This window comes from Microtus oregoni, unplaced genomic scaffold (assembly GCF_018167655.1).
Source record: "Microtus oregoni isolate MIOR12 unplaced genomic scaffold, Mior012 000002F_ref0000024, whole genome shotgun sequence".
Classification (NCBI taxonomy): Eukaryota; Metazoa; Chordata; class Mammalia; order Rodentia; family Cricetidae; genus Microtus; species Microtus oregoni.
The window spans coordinates 73,982,224-74,001,717 of record NW_024543061.1 but is presented as its reverse complement, the minus strand read 5'-3'; the positions used below and the strand labels follow the sequence as shown (position 1 = coordinate 74,001,717).

At 45.6% G+C, this 19,494-nt stretch overlaps 1 protein-coding gene across 1 annotated transcript in view; it reads left to right on the top strand.

The window, feature by feature from the left end:
• The first annotated feature begins 18,937 nt into the window (after positions 1-18,937).
• The window catches only part of Dusp16 (dual specificity phosphatase 16), an 83,728-nt gene continuing 83,171 nt past the window's right edge, over positions 18,938-19,494 (top strand). Inside the window, exon 1 of the mRNA XM_041632722.1 lies at positions 18,938-19,215. The gene's annotated coding sequence lies outside the window, so the exon portion shown is untranslated. The remainder of the gene's footprint in view (positions 19,216-19,494) is intronic.

The window sequence follows — 19,494 nt, the reverse complement described above, 5'->3', positions numbered from 1 at the left end:
GGTTGGTGGAGGACCCCTGATTAGGAGCGAGTTATATGGACAGTGAGAGAAGAACTGGTTATAGGCTTTGAGGTGACCTCGGTGACGTCAGTCAGAGGGCGGGCCCTAGACCCTCACAGCACGTGCCCGGAAGACAAGAAGCAGGAGCTGAAATCACTTCGGCAAGTCCCTTCTAGGTGTTGGCGGAACTGCTGAGTCTCACTTTCTTAATCTTGCCAGGCAAAAGAGGTCACAGAGGGTGGGGCACTGGCCAGTGTTTCATATTCTTAATGCTCTGGGAAACAGTGGACCGGGAGCAGAAACACCAGGAGTTTAGGAGGTTGTTTATTTTATTTTATTTTTGAGAAGGAGTCTTACACTTGTGATCCCCCTGCCTCAGTCTCACGTTCTGGGATCTCAGGTGAGTACCACCACATGCAGTTTCACAGAGACAGTCTTTGTAGCAAGTTATTCACCACTGAGGGCCCTCTTTGCTTTCCAGATTAAAAACCCACAGGACTCGAGGACGTCAGAGTCACAGGTACTTTTATACCCACTCAACTGTTATTATGGTCATCACCTTTCCTTAGGAAGGAAAAACATTTTAAAATTTATCTCATGTAGCATAGGTTGGCCCCATATGTGACATATAGCCAAGGCTGGCCCGGAACTCCTGATCCTCCTGCCTTTGCCTCCCAAAGACTGGAATTACAGATGTGCAAAACCATACCTGGGGGAAGGAAAGGTCTTTAACAGAAAGGACAAGCGAAGAAAAATTGAAGCGTTCATAGAGGTTTTCAGGGAATATATAGGTACTTAGATTTGGGGAGATATTTCTTAGGGGTGCAGTTCAGTGTAGAGCCCTCGGGATGGTCCGTCCTCGTGATGATGTGCACTGTTCACGCCCTTATGGGAATGAGTTCCTCATCTTTCTGTAGGACCTGTCCAAGAAGCTAGGCTTGGCTCCTCTAGGAAATACCCTAGATTACCAGAAACGACAGGAAGTTATGCAGCAGTCGTCTCTACCATTGCTTTCATTTTCATCTCTGGCTCTGACCGCTCTTTTTCATCTCGTGTTTTGCTCTGTTTTTGTTCTGTGTTGATTTCTGGCTCATTCCAATTTCTGTTTGTTGTTTTTTTGTTTGTTTTGTTTTGTTTTTATTACCTTTTAGACAGGATCTCACGTCACTCAGGCTGGCCTCAAACTTGCTATGTAGAAAAGATTGGCCTTGAATTCTTTATGGGCATGGATGTTTTGCCTTCACGTGTGTCTGTGCACCAGGTGTGCTCAGTGCCCTTGGAGGCAAGCCAAGGACATTGGGTCCCCTGGAACTGGAGTGATAGATGATTGTCAGCTGCCATGTTTGTGCTGGTGGCAATCAAACTTGGATCCTCTGGAAGAAGGACCAGGTTTTAACTACTAGGCCATCTCTTCAGCCCTACCATTGATTCTTGATGCTTCCATCTCCCCAGATCCTGGATTATAGGCATTAGCTGAAATGACCAGTGTATGCCAGGGATAGAACCCGGGGCTTGGTGGATGCTAGGCAAGTGTTCTACCAAACGAACTGCAGCCTCAGGCCCTCATACCAACCTTTACTCGGCTGCTTTTTCACAAGCCTTTGGAGAGCATTTTCCGGTCAACTGTGATCGACAGCTGCTCTCTAGCTTTTGCTGTCTACCTGCTCTCCAAAGCCTAATAAACCTGTATCTCTGAACTACCTACTGATTAGTCCTTTAGGTCATTGTCTTACAAAACAGATTGTAACATGGTTTTTATTTAATTTTGTTTTATGTGCATTGGTGTTTTGTCTGCATTGTGTCTGTAGGAGGCTGCAGATCCCTTGGAACTGTAGTTAGACAGTTGTGAGCTGCCATGTGGGGGCTGGGAATTAACCCCGGCTCCTCTGCAAGAGCAGCCAGTGCTCTTAACCGCTGAGCCACCATCTCTCCAACCCCAGGTGTAACATGTTTAAAAACAATTTCTTGTCACAAACGAGGTTGCTGTCTTTGTCAGTAACCCACTGAATCATTTAGACCCAAAGTCGTCTTTGGTCTCCCTTTAACTCTCAGCCAGTCAGCCCCAAAGACAATCAGATTTTCCTTCACAGTTTGGTCTTGTTTCTGTTCCTCCTTCTTGCCCATTTCCACACACATACCCCCTCTCACGTCAACTAGTGTTCTATCTATCCCTTCCCTCATTTGATTTCCTGTGACCTATTTTGATCTTGTTTCTGTCTTTCCCTCTTCTTTGCCCATTTCTACATATTTACCACCTATGAGATTATCTGGTGTCTTGTTTGTCCTTTCCCGAGTCCATTTCCTATGACCAGCGAGGAGAGACCTAGACTCATGTGATAGATATCCTCATTATATCTGCTCAGACTCTGACGTTCTTCTCTGTTCTTGCTCTTCTTGAGCTGTCAAACTTTTCCATAGTTTGATCCTATCCTGACAATACCTCTACCGGGTGGCTACATTGTAATGGAAAGTTTAATGGGGTTGGAACAGAGCTGCTTTCAAATGGTAGCCCTGTATCCAATGGAATGACCATGAGTAATTGGTTGACTGCTGGTGTCTTGGATCCTCATTTGTCAAACGAGGATAACGACGCCGATGTCACAGAGAACTTAATGAGGATTTAATGAGATAATATGTGTGGAGGCAGTCTAGCATTGTGCTCAGAAACCCATGTTTGAAGTGACTCACTTGGCTTACTCCCAGATTTTTCCAGTTACTAATTATGTGACCCAGAGCAAATCCCTTGACCTCTTTGGACTTCTCTTTTCCTTTGTAAAATAGATTCTGATAGTGCAGGCATGAAAGGTCTGTATTGAGCATGGGAAATCTAATATCTGCGAAGTGCTTCACATAGTATCTGGTACACTGTAAACCTTAACAGGTTAGACTGTTGTTACTTTGTGGCAAGAGACCCAGTCTAATTCATGGAATATAATCAGCACTTAGAAGCTTACTGTGTTTTAACGAATGAGAAAAAAAAATTGATACAAGGTCTTATGTAGCCCATCCTGGCCCCAAACTCCCTCTGTAGCCAAGATTGACTTTGAACTTCTGATTCTCCGGCCGGCACCTTCCGATTGCTGGGATTACAGAGATGGCCACGGCATGCTTAGTGCATGTTGGTACTTTGGGATGATCTAGGGCTTCGTGCATGCTAAGCAAACACTACCTCCCTAGTCCCTGATTAGTCTCACTTTCAGGACCGTTCCCACAAGCTCGTGCTAAGTACAGCTTCACACCACGCTCCCCCGAGACAGGCTGATGACCTCCATTTTTCAGGCATGGACATTCCATTGTTCTTGCCTCCAGTTGTGGCTTTCCTCATCTTTAGAATGTCATAAACTCTCTTCTCTGACTATCCAGATTCTTCCAGTTCTATAATGCGAATCCCAATTCTTGTCTCCATGAAACTTCCTCAGTACTTGTAGGCACGCCGAGATTTCACTTGATTCAACCGCTTTTTCTTTTTCTCCTCTCTTCTTTCTTCTTTCTCTCCCTCCCTCTCTCCTTCCCTCCCTCCCTTTCTTCCTTCCTTCCTCCCTCCCTCTCTCCTTCCTTCCTTTCTCTCTCCTTCCTTCCTTCCTTCCTTCCTCATCTGCCCTCCTCTCTCCTTTTTCTCCTTTCCTTCGTTCCTTCTTTCATATTTATTTTGGCCAGTCTTGCTATATAGTTCAGGCTTGCCTCAAACTTGCCATCCTCCTGCCTCAGCCTCCTAAATGCTGGGAATGCAACATTAGCCACCACATTGGGCTTTCATTACTCTTAATTTAGCACTTGATGGTAAACTCTGGTGGATCCACCTAGCTACTGCTTCCCGTGTGTTGGTTTGTGGTCAAATAATTTGGACAATATTTTTTAACCTAGGATTGTTTCAGAATACACACTGAACATATGGTGACTAATTTATGTCGCATCATCTTTTGGGATCAGATTCCCATATTATATTTAGGGTAGGATTTGGTGCTTAGTTTTCTAAAGGAGGGGTTCAGAATTTTGGAATATTTTTTCATACCCAGGATCTTATCAATGGATTGGCATATGAGAGCGCATAGATGCAGAATATTTTAGCTAAGTAGTTCCTTCTACATAAGTCAAGGGCCAGGAGCCTCTGAGTCAATGGGTTGACTTCCTTGAGCCTAGGCAGTGCAGGTGGGGAGTCAGAGACTGACCCTTGCTCCTACAAACAGGGAAGTGCTCCATTGAAATCTGGCTCTTGCCACAACAGGCTTTTTCTCAAACAGTTTCTCAAGCTCCTTGCACCTTGACACAACATTTGCCCTATTGAGAAACTGGTTCTGCACGAAACTTCCCATGGCTCGAAGCAAGTAACCATGACGGTGTTTGCATACCAGTGGGGTTTTACCCTCCCATAAGTGCCAATAAAGATGAAGTGGCGTTTAGATGACGTGATAGAAGGACAGCACCGCAGCTGGCAGAGCCCAGAATGTTTGAACTGTGTGAGAGGTTCAGGCCAGGATTTCACAACACAGAGAAGGCCAAGAGAGCCCAGCCCACAATGTAAGGTGAACAGCACTCTTTGTCCCCGTTCTCATGGTTTTCCTTAGCCTCCTTCCATCTCCCCTTTCTCTGTACTCATGGAGTACCTGTTATCTGAACCATCCAGCTCAGTATTGTATTATACACGTATTTTTTTCAAGGTAGCTGTGCTTCTCAGCTAGCTGTAATTTCCCCAAGGACACAAACTATGTCCTATACTTCTTTGCTGCCTGAAAAAGCCTCATAATGTAGTTTAACTAGAGGACACAATAAAATAGCATCAATAAATGTTGCTTGATTTGTTTTTTGAAATGAACATTCATTTCAAAAAAGGTCCACAAAAAGCAGGAACCAGAAGTTTTTCTTTAAATTTGTATGTATGTTGCTGTATACATGTATCTTGAGACAGGGTCTCACTCTATAGCCCAGGCTGACTTAAAACTCACTATGTAGCCTGGCCTGCCTCAACTGAAGAGGAATGCTTTGTGCTTCAGCCTCCTGAGTGCAGGGTATAACATGTTGGGTCCAGCTTGTTGGGGTTTCTTTCCTTCCCAGTTCCTGCAGCCATTTAGCCCCAAAGAAAATACACAGAGAGTCTACATTAGGTTATAAACTGATTGGCCCATTAGCTCAGGCTTCTTATTAGCTCTTGTAGCTTATATTAACCCATTATCCTTATCTATGTTAGCCACATGGCTCGGTAGCTTTCTCAGCGGGGTAGATCACATCATGCTTCTTCCGTGGTCTGGGCAGGAGTGAGAGGAATGGGCTTCCTCCTTCCTAGAATTCTCCTGTTCTCATTGTCCTGCCTCTACTCCCTGTCTGGTTGACCCACCTATACTTCCTGCCTGGCCAATCAGCGTTTATTTAAAACATGATTGACAGAATACAGACAATTCTCCCACACTACTTCCCACTCTTTAAAAAAAAAAAAGAAAAGAAAAAGAAAATATTCACAGTCCATGTTTTGGGAATGTGGGCATAGTTTTCCAGGTTACTTCCTGCTGGTTGGGGGTGCTGATAATCTTATGGGGACCTAAAGAAAATTTAGAGTTATGATCAAGTCCTGACTGGAGTATCCTGTGAGGCTTGATCATCTCAGGCAGCATCTTGAATCTGTTCTGGATGTAGAACTCAGACATCCAGGCCATCTGTTCCTATTGGAGATTTCTCAGGTCTTCCTTGATCAAACCTGATTTTTCTTAACTCACAATGAATCCACAGCCTCTCATTTCCCTTGGAAACAAAAGCAAAATCTCTTCTCCAAAGTAACATATCTTTTGACTTTAATTTTGATGTCAAGTATTTTCAAAATACTTATCTTGGATTAATTCAGCAGTATTTATAAGCAAATATTTTTTTAGCAGCTGTTGCTCCTTCCTCAGCATTCAAACAATTCAAAGAGAGCATAATAACATACAGTATCAAGATTCTCTATGTATTTTCCATCTTTATGTGGCTTTATTTTAACCTCTATTTCTTTTATTTTACTTTTAACTTTTGGCTTTTTGAGACAGGTTCTCTGTGTATCTTTGTCCTGGAACTCCCTCTATAGACCAGGCTGTCCTTGAACTCACAAAGATCCACTTGCCTCTGCCTTCCAAGGTCTGCCACCCCACCTTGAATTCACAGAGGTCTCTCTGCCTCTGCCTCCTAGGCATGGGATTAAAGGTGTGTGCTACCACACCTTGAAGTCACAGAGGTCAGTTTACCTCAGTCTCCCAAATGTTGGGATTAAAGGTGTATACTACCACACCCAACTACTCTTTTTCTTTTTTTTTACTTTAAGAACTTTAACCTTTAGCCTGCATATATTTTTAACACAGTGTAAACTATTTAGAGGTATTCGAATCTTTCTTTATTGTATATCTCCCCCTTTTTCTGACCACGTGAGCCTTTAATTTGCTAAGCAGTATGGGTAGGATTAAAGCCGTGGCTTTGAATGCTGGATCCAGCCCATTCCTTAGCTTTATGAAATTTCAGCCTCATGGCAGAGGTACTGGCTGTAGCCATGTTTATCACCACAACTCTATGGCATTTTAAGGTCCCTGCTGGCAAGCAAGCTGCAGCAGTGTCTCTACAAACCACACTCAAATGCTCTGTAGTTGGATCACCTGCCTAAAAGAGTCAGAGTTTGCCCTGGCAGGACAGCCCAGAAAGCCGGCATTTTACAACAGTGCAGCTTTTTTCCTGCTACAGCTGAGGACCAAAAGCATGTATTCAGCTTTTCATCAACACCATTTAAGTGTTTCATGGCAGGACCTTTTAATGGAGCTGTAAGGTTTTACATCTAAAGCTGAGTCAGGAAGCCTCTCTTAAATGAGAGCACTTGCCTCTAGCAAGCAGAGCATACCCTAGAAATTGCTGCTACCAAGAAGCCATGCTTTACTCTATTCTTTTCTTCCCAGAATTACTTCCTAAGCTCTATCAGGCTTTATGTGGATGCAGTTATCCATGTGGGTGCCATTCTGTAACATTCAAATGCATTGGGTGCTATTCTGTAACATGGGGGCCTGCTTGTTGGGTTCTCTGTCCTGTCCAGTCCCCCAGCCATTTAGTCCCAGAGAAAATCACACAGAGAGTCTGCATACGCCATGATTCTCCTGCCCGAGATGGACCCTGGTTAGACTCATGCCGGTAAGCCACAGTCAAGTGGCAATACACATTAATGGAAATGGGTTAATCAAGATGTGAGAGTTAGCCAATAAGAGGCTAGAGCTAATGGCCAGGCAGTAATTTAATTAATACAATTTCCATGTGATTATTTCAGGTGTAAGCTAGCCAGGCAGCGGGAAGCAGCCCGCCCTCCTTACTACAGCAGGGGTCACAGGCCTGAAGCACCCATCCTTACTGTAGTGGGAACAATAGCAGCAGTGTCCTTTTATAGAGACGGAGAATCAAAATGTACAGGTAACTGCTATGCTTTCCTAGGTAGGAGAAAAAGAGGTCCCTTTCCAACCACAAAGGCCACACATACAGTCAGAACTTGAGGCTCTCAGAGACTGTCTAACTCAAGTCCCTTAGTAGCTGGAAGCAAGTAAGAGTAGCTGACAGGGGTGGATAAGCTGCATATGGGTTTCATTTGGGTTGGGAGCTATGGCTCCTGTTCAGAGCCTATTCTGAAGAGTTCAATTCTTCCAGTTTAAAGTGAGCCTAACACAAATGACGCATTTGAATTGCTGTGGGTGTTGAGTGACATTAACAGTGCTGGGTCATATAGCTGCTTGATGCTTGTTGACTGTCTCCTGCCCTTTGATCTCGTGCTGAGCCAGCTGCCCGGCCACCAGAGAACTGGATCAGTTTTAACACATTTCCACTGGCAGTTTGTCTAAAATGGTCTTGAGTGCATCCGTGTAACTGGAGCAAAGGAACTCAAAAGATAGAAATACTGACTTCTATAGTGAAACCCAAAGGCATCAATGTTCTCTGTTAACTACAAGGGTGTGAATCCTTCACGTTCCTAAAATAGTGTTCAAGGCCTTTTACCTCCCCCTGCCCTTTGTTTTGAGGGGGGACCCACCTCTGATGTATTTACATGAACTGCCTTGCAACCTGATATTTTTCACCTGTCTGAGGACAGCCTCTGCTGTTCATTAATCAATCACTGAAGCTGAGCTGAAAACATTACTCTGAGGGGCTGTTGAAAGAAACGTGCTGTAATGGTAAAGACCATGGCTCATTTTTGTAGGGCAGTTTAGTGCAGAAGCAACATCATCATTTGTGAAAATGAATGGCCGTCTTCTCCTTTCTGGACAAGGTCTACTGGGATCACTGTTTCTTTAGAGATCTGAAGTTAAAGTTCATTGTGTTTGGTTGCAAAAATTTTGGTGTAAAGCTGTGGGTAGACTTTTTCACTGGGTCCACCAGTCAGCTCTGTCCCACCTGCTGGCTCCCAAATAACCACACAGATAATATAATTAATTATTATTAATTATGAATGCTTGTGCAATAGTTTAGGCTTGTTGCTAAGTAGCTCTTATGACTTAAATTAACCTGTGTTTTTTAATCTATGTTCTATCACGTGGTGGCACCTTTTTTCAGCATGGCACACGCTGCCTCTGGCTCGTGAGACTCAGGACTCCACTCTTCTTCCCAGCATCCTCTCAGGTTGGCTCTCCCACCTACCTTCTTCCTGCCTAGCTACTGGACAGTCAGCCTTTTGTTAAACCAATCAGAAGGTGTCTTAGCAAAGATACATCTTCAGAGTGTACAAGAAAGTTATTCCACAACATGAAGCAGAATCAGGTTACCTCAGGAAAAAAAAACTCATGAAAGAGTATAAAAATTTTCAAATTAGAATAGAGTGTTCATCATTTGATTAATCAGGACTTCCAAAGGCAGAGGGACAAAGCAGGGGCAAACTTTCCTGGAATTTTCTTTGTGGAGGGTATAGGAAGTAGAGCACAGGCCTAGCAAGATGCTGATATTCTGATCTTCAGGCACTGGACTATGTTAGGTGATAAGGAAGGAGATTGACAGTTACGAAGGGAATTTCAGTGTCTAATTGCTGGGGAGATTGGGAAAGTGCTTGCTTTGCCTTGCAAGAATGAGAACCGGAGTTTGGATACTAGCATGGGTACAAGCCCATGAGATGATCAGTGGTGGAATTCACAAGCTTGATGGTCTGAGTGCAATCTTTGGAACCTATGGTGATAAGAGAGACCAGTCCTGGAAGTTAACCTTTGACCTCAACTTACTAAACATGTCATTGGAGGGAGGTGCACAAGTACACACTTGCTGTACACATGAGCACAACAAACTAAACCAAACTTGCTGGTCATATGCATCTGTAAGTCCAGTACTGGGGAGGTGGTGACAGGCAGATCCCAAGACCTTGTTGGCCAGCCAGCTTAATTGAACTGGTAAGTTTCAGGTCCAGTGAGAGACCCTGTCTCCTCACATAGGGTGGAGAGTAATTAAGGAAGCCACCATTGTTGACTTCTTGACTGAAAAAGTATATGAACATGCATACACTCACAGGGATACACACACACACACACACACACACACACACACACAGAGAGAGAGAGAGAGAGAGAGAGAGAGAGAGAGAGAGAGAGAACTAATTAGTAGAATAATTTGGATTTTCCAGGTAGACCAATAAAATAACAAGAGCCCTTAACATAGTGATTCTCAACCCTCCTAATGTCGTAACCCTTTAATACAGTCCCTCATGTTGTGATGACCCCAACCACAAATATACTTTCATTGCTACTCATAATTATAATTTTGTTACTGTTATAAATCATAACGCTAATATCTGTGTCTTCCGATGGTCGTAGGCGACCCCGTGGATAGATAATTCAGTCCCCAGAGGGGCTGAGATCCAGAGGTTGAGAACCACTGCCTTCAAAGAACTGAATAAAAGAGAAGCCTGGACCTGGAGTTAAAGGCAGAACATGGCACTGTCCTCTGAATGAGCAGTAAGTACTCTCAACCACTGCTAAATCTTATTCTTAACTCGTCATCTGTTGTCAACATCTGTAATAACAGTAACAGCTAATTTTATTTACTTATTTTTAGACAGGGTTTCTCTGTGTGTCTCTGGTTGTCCTGGAAATCACTCTGTAGTCCAGGCTGGCCTTGAACTCAGAGATCTACCCGTTTCTCTCTCCTGCGTGCTGGGATTACAGGCCTGTGCCATCATTGCCCAATTTAACAGCTAATATTTAGTAAGAATGCATTCTTGTGATTTTGCTTATCATTTTGCATGTCATCCATTTAATCCTCTCATATTTACTACTCTATTTATTAGATGAGGTTTGGGGGCCTACGCAAATTGTTAAAGCTGAGATTTTTCGTTACTCATCTTCATGACTTTCCGGAGTATGTATCATCAAGTCCTTTCAGCTCTCTCTCTGTACTGTGTCCTGGGTTTGTCCCTTTCTTTCCATGTCCATTGCCACGGTATCAGTCTTATTTCTTTTTGACTTATGCCTGAGTTGTTGCTATAGTCCAACATGGCGTCCCTTTCTTCATAATTCCCTTTAGGTTCTCTAATGTGCTTTGATCAGACTAAAGTAACTCAGATTCTGCTTTTACCCAGCCATCTCGACATTCACACTTTTAAGATGGAGACACTCAAATGTTCCTAGAAATCATCTTTGGATAGTGTGACAATAGAACTATTTTCTACAGAAATTAAAAAAACAGTATATTAAGAGGAAAAGGAGAAAAATGTTATAATACATGTTGAAGTTGCAGGACAAGATACATGATTAAAAATAAAAATGACTGGCCGGGCGGTGGTGGCGCACGCCTTTAATCCTAGCACTCAGGAGGCAGAGGCAGGCGGATCTCTGTGAGTTCGAGACCAGCCTGGTCTACAGAGCTAGTTCCAGGACAGGCTCCAAAGCCACAGAGAAACCCTGTCTCGAAAAAAAAATAAATAAAAATAAAAAAAAATAAAAATGACTGTAGTCCGTAAATGTTTAGCTCAAAGTTGCTTTGCTTCAGTCTCAGGAAGTTAATGTTAGTAATAGGACCATCTCAAAGAAGCAGCTCCATTTGAGAGACAAAGTTTTGCATAAACAATGAGTTCCTTGGGGCTGAAGAGATGGCTCAGCAGTTAAGAGCACTGGTTGCACTTGCAGAGGACCCAGGCTCAGTTCCCAGCACCCACAAGGAGGCCCACAATCATCCGTAATTTTAGTTTCAGGGGATCTGATGCCCTCTTCTGATCTATGGGTACACCAGCCATGTAGGTGGTGCACACTTATACATGCCGGCAGGCACTCTCACACATTAAAAAATCCTTAAAAGACAAATTACTTAGTGTTTTACACATGTTTGCAAACTTTATTATGAATATTATAACAACAAATGACCATGTTAAATAATTAAACGAAAAGCAAGATATCATGAAAGAATGCTAATAATGTATGTTGATAGGTGGTTATAGTAATCATTTCTAATGTGGACAATCATTAATCCATGACACTTGAATATATATATTTGTCAATTTTGCATCAATAAAGTTGGATGAGGGGATAGAAAACACACCACTAAAAGATGTAACAATGAAGATGTTTTATCTTTTTTTTCTCAAGTAACCATTGAATGAGGTGATCCCTGTCCCCATCTTGAAACAGAATCTTGATTTGTAGCTCAGGTTGGCTTCAACCTTATTACAACTCTCTTGCCTCAGTCTACTGAATGCTGAGAGTATAGATAAAGGCCACAGAGCAGCCAAGAAAGTGCTGGAAGCCAGACTAATATATGAGTGCTTGTCCAATGAATCTCCAGATGAGGCAAACGTCCACGGGGAGAGTCTCACTCGGCCAGAACCAGTGGACTTCGGGACAGCACAGAATACTGTTGGGACCGTGTGACCTGCATGCTCTTGTCTCTTGTGATGCTGGTGATTTGGGGAGTGGTTTTAGTGTCATTTTGTCAATTATGCACGGCAGAGACTTGATCATTCCTGGAAACCCAATTTTTTTTTTCTCAGATATTTTCCCCTAACATTCTTTGGGAGCCGATGCGTCTCAGGTTTCTTGTCTGGGGATGCCAGCTGTCTCTGCAGACCCCGCGGAGCTGTTCTGATTACGTGCTGACAGCACTGGAGGCAGATCACCCCTCTTCCTGTCAATATGTTTTGAATGGTGTTGTTGTTCTTGAGAATGTGTGTCTGTGTCAATCAATCATCTTTTAGTTTTGTAAAGTCAGGATGGACCTGGCTTGATACTTGGCCAAGCTAGCAAAATGATGTAAAAGTAGGGAAAAACATAGGTGACGTATTTGTTCTTTTAGGAGGTTAAAGTTTGGAGGATGGAAAAATGTGCTTGTTTTTGATGTATAAATACAGATGGCTGGAGCTCCCAGGGGCGGTCACTTGTGTGAAACTCATCTGGTGATTGGACACTTCATTTCTTCATGCCCACGCCCCTTTCCCATCTCAGGACCTGAACCCAGGCTGTGGCTAGGCTGAGGCGAAAAAGATTTTTACTTTCTTCTTTACACTGCGTATAATCTTCTTTCTACAATGTATGTGTACAGTTTTATAATGAAAATCAATTTATCTATATAGTTTTACGATAAAAACTTCCTATCATTTCCAGCTTCGTATTCTTTGGCTGGGTCCTAATGTAATCTAGCTCACAACCATTTTTCAGACTGTTGAGTGTTCGCTTTCAACACATGTTCCCTCCGTGTCTCTGACGGTACTTGCTTTCTCTTCCTGGAATGAGCTTCCTCATTCTCTTTACCCCAGTTCAGTCTGAGGGTCGCCATCTAGGTCGGTTCCATAGGCGGCTTTCCTAAGGCGGAAGGAACCAGAATGTGGTGGTTACCACATTTGGCGCTGTACTTGGTACAGGATTTAAAGCTCACAGTAACTCAGAGAGCCCGGTGCTAACTACCTTCTCCACTTCCCCCAAGTCACCCTGGAATTTGTAGCTGGCTGCTTCCCCTCCCCCAGCCTCTGCTGCTTCCATTTGAGTTTCAAGAAGTGTATTCTAAGAGAAGCAATGCTGCTGCTGTGTTATGTGGAACTCACAGTCTGGATTTTATCTTCTCAGCAAATGGTCTCACGGGGAAACTTGAGTTTTAACACCACCTTCTTATTTATCACTTACGCGTCCTCAAATAAGCCCCTTAGTTTGCCCAGTCTTAGGGTCTTCCTCTGTAAAATCAGCAACCCGGAGTAGTGACATGGGCCTGTGATCCCAGTGTTTGGGGGAGTACTAACCGGATGATTACAAGTTCGAGGCCAGCCTAGGTTATATGAGTCTGAGGCTAACCTGGGCTACAAAGCCAGAACTCTTCCCATAAATAAACAAAATAAAAATACACAGGAGCCGGGTGGTGGTGGCACACACCTTTTAATCCCAGCATAGGCAGGTGGATCTCTGTGAGTTTGAGGCCAGCCTGGTCTACAAGAGCTAGTTCCAGGACAGGCTCCAAAGCTACAGAGAAACTCCGTCTTGAAAAACTGAAAAAAAAAAAAAAAAAAAAAAAAAAAAAGAAATAAAATAACACTCAACTCTTATGGCTGTTATAAGGGTTGACAAGCCAGTGTAAGCCAGGTGTGGTGGCACACACCTGTAGTTCCAGTACTTGGGAGGTGAGATCATAAACACAGAGGGGGAAAAAGATTTTTTCTGCACTTTATATAAATACATATGATGTTAAAAAATTTATTTATTTTTATTGTTTATTCCACTTGCCAGAAATGCCTTTGACAAGAACCCCAAATCTGGATTGCACATAATACTGAAAATAAAGTTTGGGAGGCCAGTCCTGGTGACTCACGTTTGTAATCCCAACACACTGAAGACAGAGATAGCAGCATCAATGAATTCCAGGCCAGTTTGGGCTATAGAGTGAGAGTCTGTCTCAAAGACAACACAAAACAAAAAACAACCCCAAAACCATGATTGCTGAGGTGGCTCAGCAGGTAAAGGTGTTTGCACCAAGCTTGATGACCCGAATTTGACCAATACGTCCCACACTGTAGGCGACAAGTGATTTTGGCAAGTTGTTCTCTAACCTTTACCACGACACACTTCTGTTATATAAATAAATGTAAAAGCAAACAAACACACGTACACAACCCCACAGGAGCAAGGACAAACATGCCGGGTGTGGAGACCAGAAGACAGATGGAAATCAGAAGCCCCCTCTTTCCTTGTGGGTCCCAGGTTGGAACTCAGGTCAACAGGGTTTTTTTTTCTTACCTACTGAGCCGCCGTGCTGGTGCAGCCACAGCTTCCTGGATGCCAGAATCACCTGTGTACCACACACTGGCCGGGCCAGAACATTAGGAGAAGGACACCTCAACAAAAGATGGGGCTCTTTATGAAGCTCAAGCTAGTTAAAACTCTGAAAATCCACCTGTTTTGACTTTGTTTTTAAACAGGTATAGGTCATAGCTTTCCATATTTAATTCCAACTAAATATTCTGGTGCTCCTATTTTATGCTAAGAACAGCACTAAACAGGCATGTACAGAGGTGAGATATTTATGTTATCAGATTGGAAGATTTTGGAGCCCCTCTTTTGCTGGTACCCTAAGAGTTGGAGTTCTTTGTTGGCCTTTGGGGAATCCAGCACTGAGTCCTCTAAGTGCTGAGCATTGTTTTAGTTTAAGCTTGTTAACTCTTTCTGGAAGAACTGATATCTTCACTATACTTATAAAAATACTACTGTACTGGTTCTTCCTTCCAATCAGGTTAAATAGTTTTCATGAAAATTTTATAATTCGAGCTTACAGCTTATAGACTTTTTTCTCTACATTTTGTTAACTTATGCTTTAAAAGTTCATATTCTTTGCTGGACATTGTGGCCTATGCTTACAGTTCCATTCACATGGAGGCTCTGGAGTTCAAGGTCATTTTCAGTTTGAGGTTAGTCTCTGGTACTTGAGTCTCTGATTTCAATACAACAACAACCAATAGGTTAATGTTCTTTGGTGCAACTGTAAAGCACTATGTTGTGAGGAGCTGCGGGTTGCATTCCGCCACCTACCTCCCGCCACCAGCTAGCTTTACCCAAAATAACAACACACAAATTGTATTCTTTTAAACACCGCCTAGCCCATTAGTTTCAACCTCTTAACCCATTTCTATTAATCTATGCAGCACCACGAGGTGCGCTTACCAGGAAAGATTCAGCATGTCTGTCCTGGTGGCTGGCTGCATTGCGTCTGCCCTGGAGAGAGCTGCATGGCGTCTGTCCGAGGCGTCTTACCTCACTTCCTCTTCCTCCCAGCATTCTGTTCTGTTTACTCCACCCACCTATGTTTTAACCTATGAGGGCCAAGCAGTTTCTTTATTTTTTAACCAATGACCTTCCTCCATCAGCACTAAAAATGTTTTTCTTCTTCTTCTTCTTCTTCTTCTTCTTCTTCTTCTTCTTCTTCTCTCTTTCTCTCTCTCTCTGTGTATGTGCACGCACGTGTGTGTTCAGTGAGGGAAGAGAGATGGAAAAATTCAGTAAAGTAAATTTGCTCAATGGTTTTTCTTTACCCTGCTGGTCTAGTGTTTATCCTAACATTCAAGTGCTTCTATTACGTACTTCTGAATATCTTTAACTTGACCTCATATCTAATTGCTAAAACCCAAGTCTCTTATTATGGGGAGGGTCTACTCCTTTGTCACCTGAACACGCATTATTCATTTCATTTCCAGTTCCACTTTCATGGAAGCCATGGTGGCTCATACCTATAATCCAGTGCTTAGGCAGCTGAGGCAGGAGGATGGCTTTAGTCTGAGATCAAACTGGGATATACAGTGAGTTCCATATCAGCCCCGGCTACAGAGGGAGAACTGTCTTAGAAGGCAATAAATAAATAAACAGATAGTCTTTTCACTGAGTCTTTTTGTTGTTGTTGTTACAAACTAATCCTTAATTATTCTCTAAGGAGGTGTGAACTGTTCCTGAGATGCCTCCCCCTAAAAAAGCCACAGCTGGACCTGGTGGTGTACCCTTCTAATCCTAACACTCTGGAGGCAGAGGCAGGTAGACCTCTTTGAGTTCAGGGTCAGCCTGGTCGACAGAGTGAATTCTAGGAACATAGTGAGACCCTGTCTCTGTCCCACCCTCCCAGACACCCTTACATATCTCAACTCTTTTTTCAATTATTATTATTACGAATATGATTATTATTCTTTAAGACTAAAATGTTGGCATGGCTGGCCTGGAAATCCATATGTAGACCAGGCTGGACTTGAACTCAGATCTGCTGGTCTCTTCTAGTCGAGGATGAGATTAAAGTCCTGCATCCCCACGCCAGGCTTTATTTTTATTTTTCAGAAATGACCTCATTATGTAGTTAGTCTAGGTTGCCTCCACTTTCTGACCTTTGAACTCTTTGTTTTAACCGCTATCTTATTCCACTTAATCATTAATTCAGCCTTAGCTTTAATCCATGTCTTATCTCCTGGTTACGTCATAGCCAGAGACGATGCCCCCAGCATGGCTCCCACAGCAGCACACACAGGGAAAGCACGATGCCCCCAGCATGGCTCCCACAGCAGCACACACAGGGAAAGCACGATGCCCCCAGCATGGCTCCCACAGCAGCACACACAGGGAAAGCACGATGCCCCCAGCATGGCTCCCACAGCACACACAGGGAAAGCACGATGCCCCCAGCATGGCTCCCACAGCAGCACACACAGGGAAAGCACGATGCCCCCAGCATGGCTCCCACAGCAGCACACACAGGGAAAGCACGATGCCCCCAGCATGGCTCCCACAGCAGCACACACAGGGAAAGCACGATGCCCCCAGCATGGCTCCCACAGCACACACAGGGAAAGCACGATGCCCCCAGCATGGCTCCCACAGCACACACAGGGAAAGCACGATGCCCCCAGCATGGCTCCCACAGCACACACAGGGAAAGCATTATAATTTAATTGCATGAGTGAAGTAAGAGGCAGTAACTTTGGCGATGTGACAGTCACGGCAGAGTTTTAGGAGCTTTGGCATGCACCATCCAGTTCTTCTGACTCTTTAACCAGGGGAGAGCCACACCCCGCGCCTCTGTTCCTTCTTTCCAATAAACCCCAACACCTCTGGCTACCGGGGCTGAGGATGCAGAACCTCTTCAACTACTCCAGACTCTAAACACTGCCTTTTAGGTGGTCAACGGGTCGGCTCAGTGAAGCTGCAGTACCACGTCCTGCCACCAGATGACAGAGCTGCCGGACACGCCCCCTCTCCTCAAGCCTGCCAGAGGTCAAAGGCACCCACCCCCTCCTCTAAACTGTACGGACAGCTTCAAGTCTTCTGCTGCCCTCGCCTCCAAATGGGCTCCCTTTCCTCCCTTGGAAGATGAACTCAAAGTACCCAGAGGCACACTCCGTAATGGTTACCTTAAGTGATTAATGATTGCCAGTCCTAACGGATGCACCTTTGTTGCAGGGTTTCAAAGCAGAAGAGTTCTAACAGAACGGTATAATCTTTCTAATCCACTTTAGACTGCTCCTTAGTTCTTTTGCCAATTAAAAAAAGCCCCCCCTAGGCAGTGCCCACATCGATGTACCTCAACATACTGCCTTGAGAAGGGCTAGAGTCCCTGCTTCAGCAACCGCAAAAGGCATGTTTGGAGGGGTAAATTCTTCTTACTTAGGACTGGCCCACGGGGCCGTCCACTCGAAGTGTGCTTTTTCATCATTAATCTCATCTTCGTTATGTGATAGCCACGTGAGGCTTCCGTAGAAGCAGCACCTTCGTGCGCAAATGCTAAAAGAACACGGGAATAAAGCTTCGATTGTCTGAGTCAGCGGCTGAGATTCCTGGGTTGTCGCCACCTCGGGTCTCCAGTTTTCCGAAGTATGTAGTGTTTCAAAACAAAGCTACTTTGAAGAGGGGGGGAAACCACGAGAGACTTGGGAGTGAAGCCAGCTAGGTCTCGCATCTCTGGGAGAAAGTGAACTCTGCTGTGACTTAAATAAAGATGATGGTGTACTACCGATGTAGGAAATAGTTTAGGTGTATGGGGGGTTTGCCTGCACGCGTGTCCGTGCACCAAGTGCCCGCTCGGTGTCCATGGAGGCCAGTAGAGGGCATCGCATCCCCTGGAACTGAAGTCACAGATGGTTGTGTGCTGCCACGTGGGCGCTAGGAACGAGAAGTCACCTTTCAAGTTTTTATTACATTTTATTAATTTGGGGGTAGGGTGGGCTGGGGTGGCATAAGTGTTCTGAGGTCACCCTTCAAAGGCGCTTCTGTCCACGCGTTGAGCCATCTCGAGGGCCAGCAGAAAAGATTTACCGTAAAAAGAGCCTTCCCTTTCAAGGACGAAGGCGTAGGCAAATGTCTGCCAACACGTGTGCGTGCAGTTTTCCTTAAAGTACCTGCGACTTCCCTCTCAAGAGAAGAGCCCTGGATTTTGGATTCCAGAACCTTCTTACCAAGCGACGGCCCCAGATTCGGATCATCGTGATTTCGTTGCACGAGCGTGGGGGGTTTAGGGAGCGACCCCCGCGCGAGCGGGCGGACTGCGGACCCGCGCTCGAGGGCCGCGAACCCGGAGCGACGAGAAGCGCGCACGCGCGCGCGCAGCAAGCAGCCGAGACCGCGGGCGAGCGACCTGCGCGCGCCGCCGGGCTCTGCCTCGGAGCGGACGGTCGGTCGGTCGGTCGGGAACGTGACCCGCGCCCTCCGCCCGGAGCCTCCCGAGAGGCCGCCTCGCGGGGACGAGCGCTGAGGGGCGGGCGACGCGTGGCCCCGCCTGGCGCCCCCGCCCCCCGCCCTGCCCTCGCCTGTCTCCTCCTTTCCCCCCGGGCTCCGCTGAGTTCATTCACTGGGATTGGTTTCAAGTGACGCCATCTCTTTATTTTTAAACCAATGACCTCATCCGCGCTTGAAGTTTCCTGACCAGCGACTCTTTCTCTCTCCCCAACCCCCACCCTGCCCCCCCTGTCCCCTCCTGCGGGTATCACCGTTTGGGGGGCTTCCATCCCATTTTCCACCATTTATTCTCCCCCTCTCCGCTTTTTCCCGCGCGGACCCCCAACTTTACCTCCTCAACTCCTTCATCCCTGTCGACATTTTTTTTTTCCTTTCCCTTCTTCTCTCCTTTTCGGGGGGCGGTGGAAGAGAAAGTGAAGAAAAGTTGCAAACGCCCGGGCTCTCGCTAAGCTCTCCTCCCACCCCTCAGAGTGGAAGCCGCGGCGGCGAGGAGGACGCGCGAGCGACGGCCGAGCGGGCGACGCGGTGACAACGCTCGCTGCCCTCCGAGCGAGCCTGGAGCCTGGCGGCCCCTCAAGTAAGTGTGCGCGGCGGGCCGCGGGCTGGCGGGGAGACGCGTCCGCACCTCGTGCCGGCTGCTCCCTGCGGCCCGGAGCCCCGAGCCTTGGCGGCGGCGGCGACGAGGGGTGTGTAGGCCGCGCTGGGGGTCGGGCCGAGCCGCGCGCCGGGACGCACGGGCGCTCGGGGTCCCCCGCACCCCAGCCTGGGCGAGCCGGGTCGGGTCGAGCTGCCGGGCGCGGGGCACGGACACCTGGGCGGGCGAAGCTGCTCACTTCCAGACTGTTACACAACACGC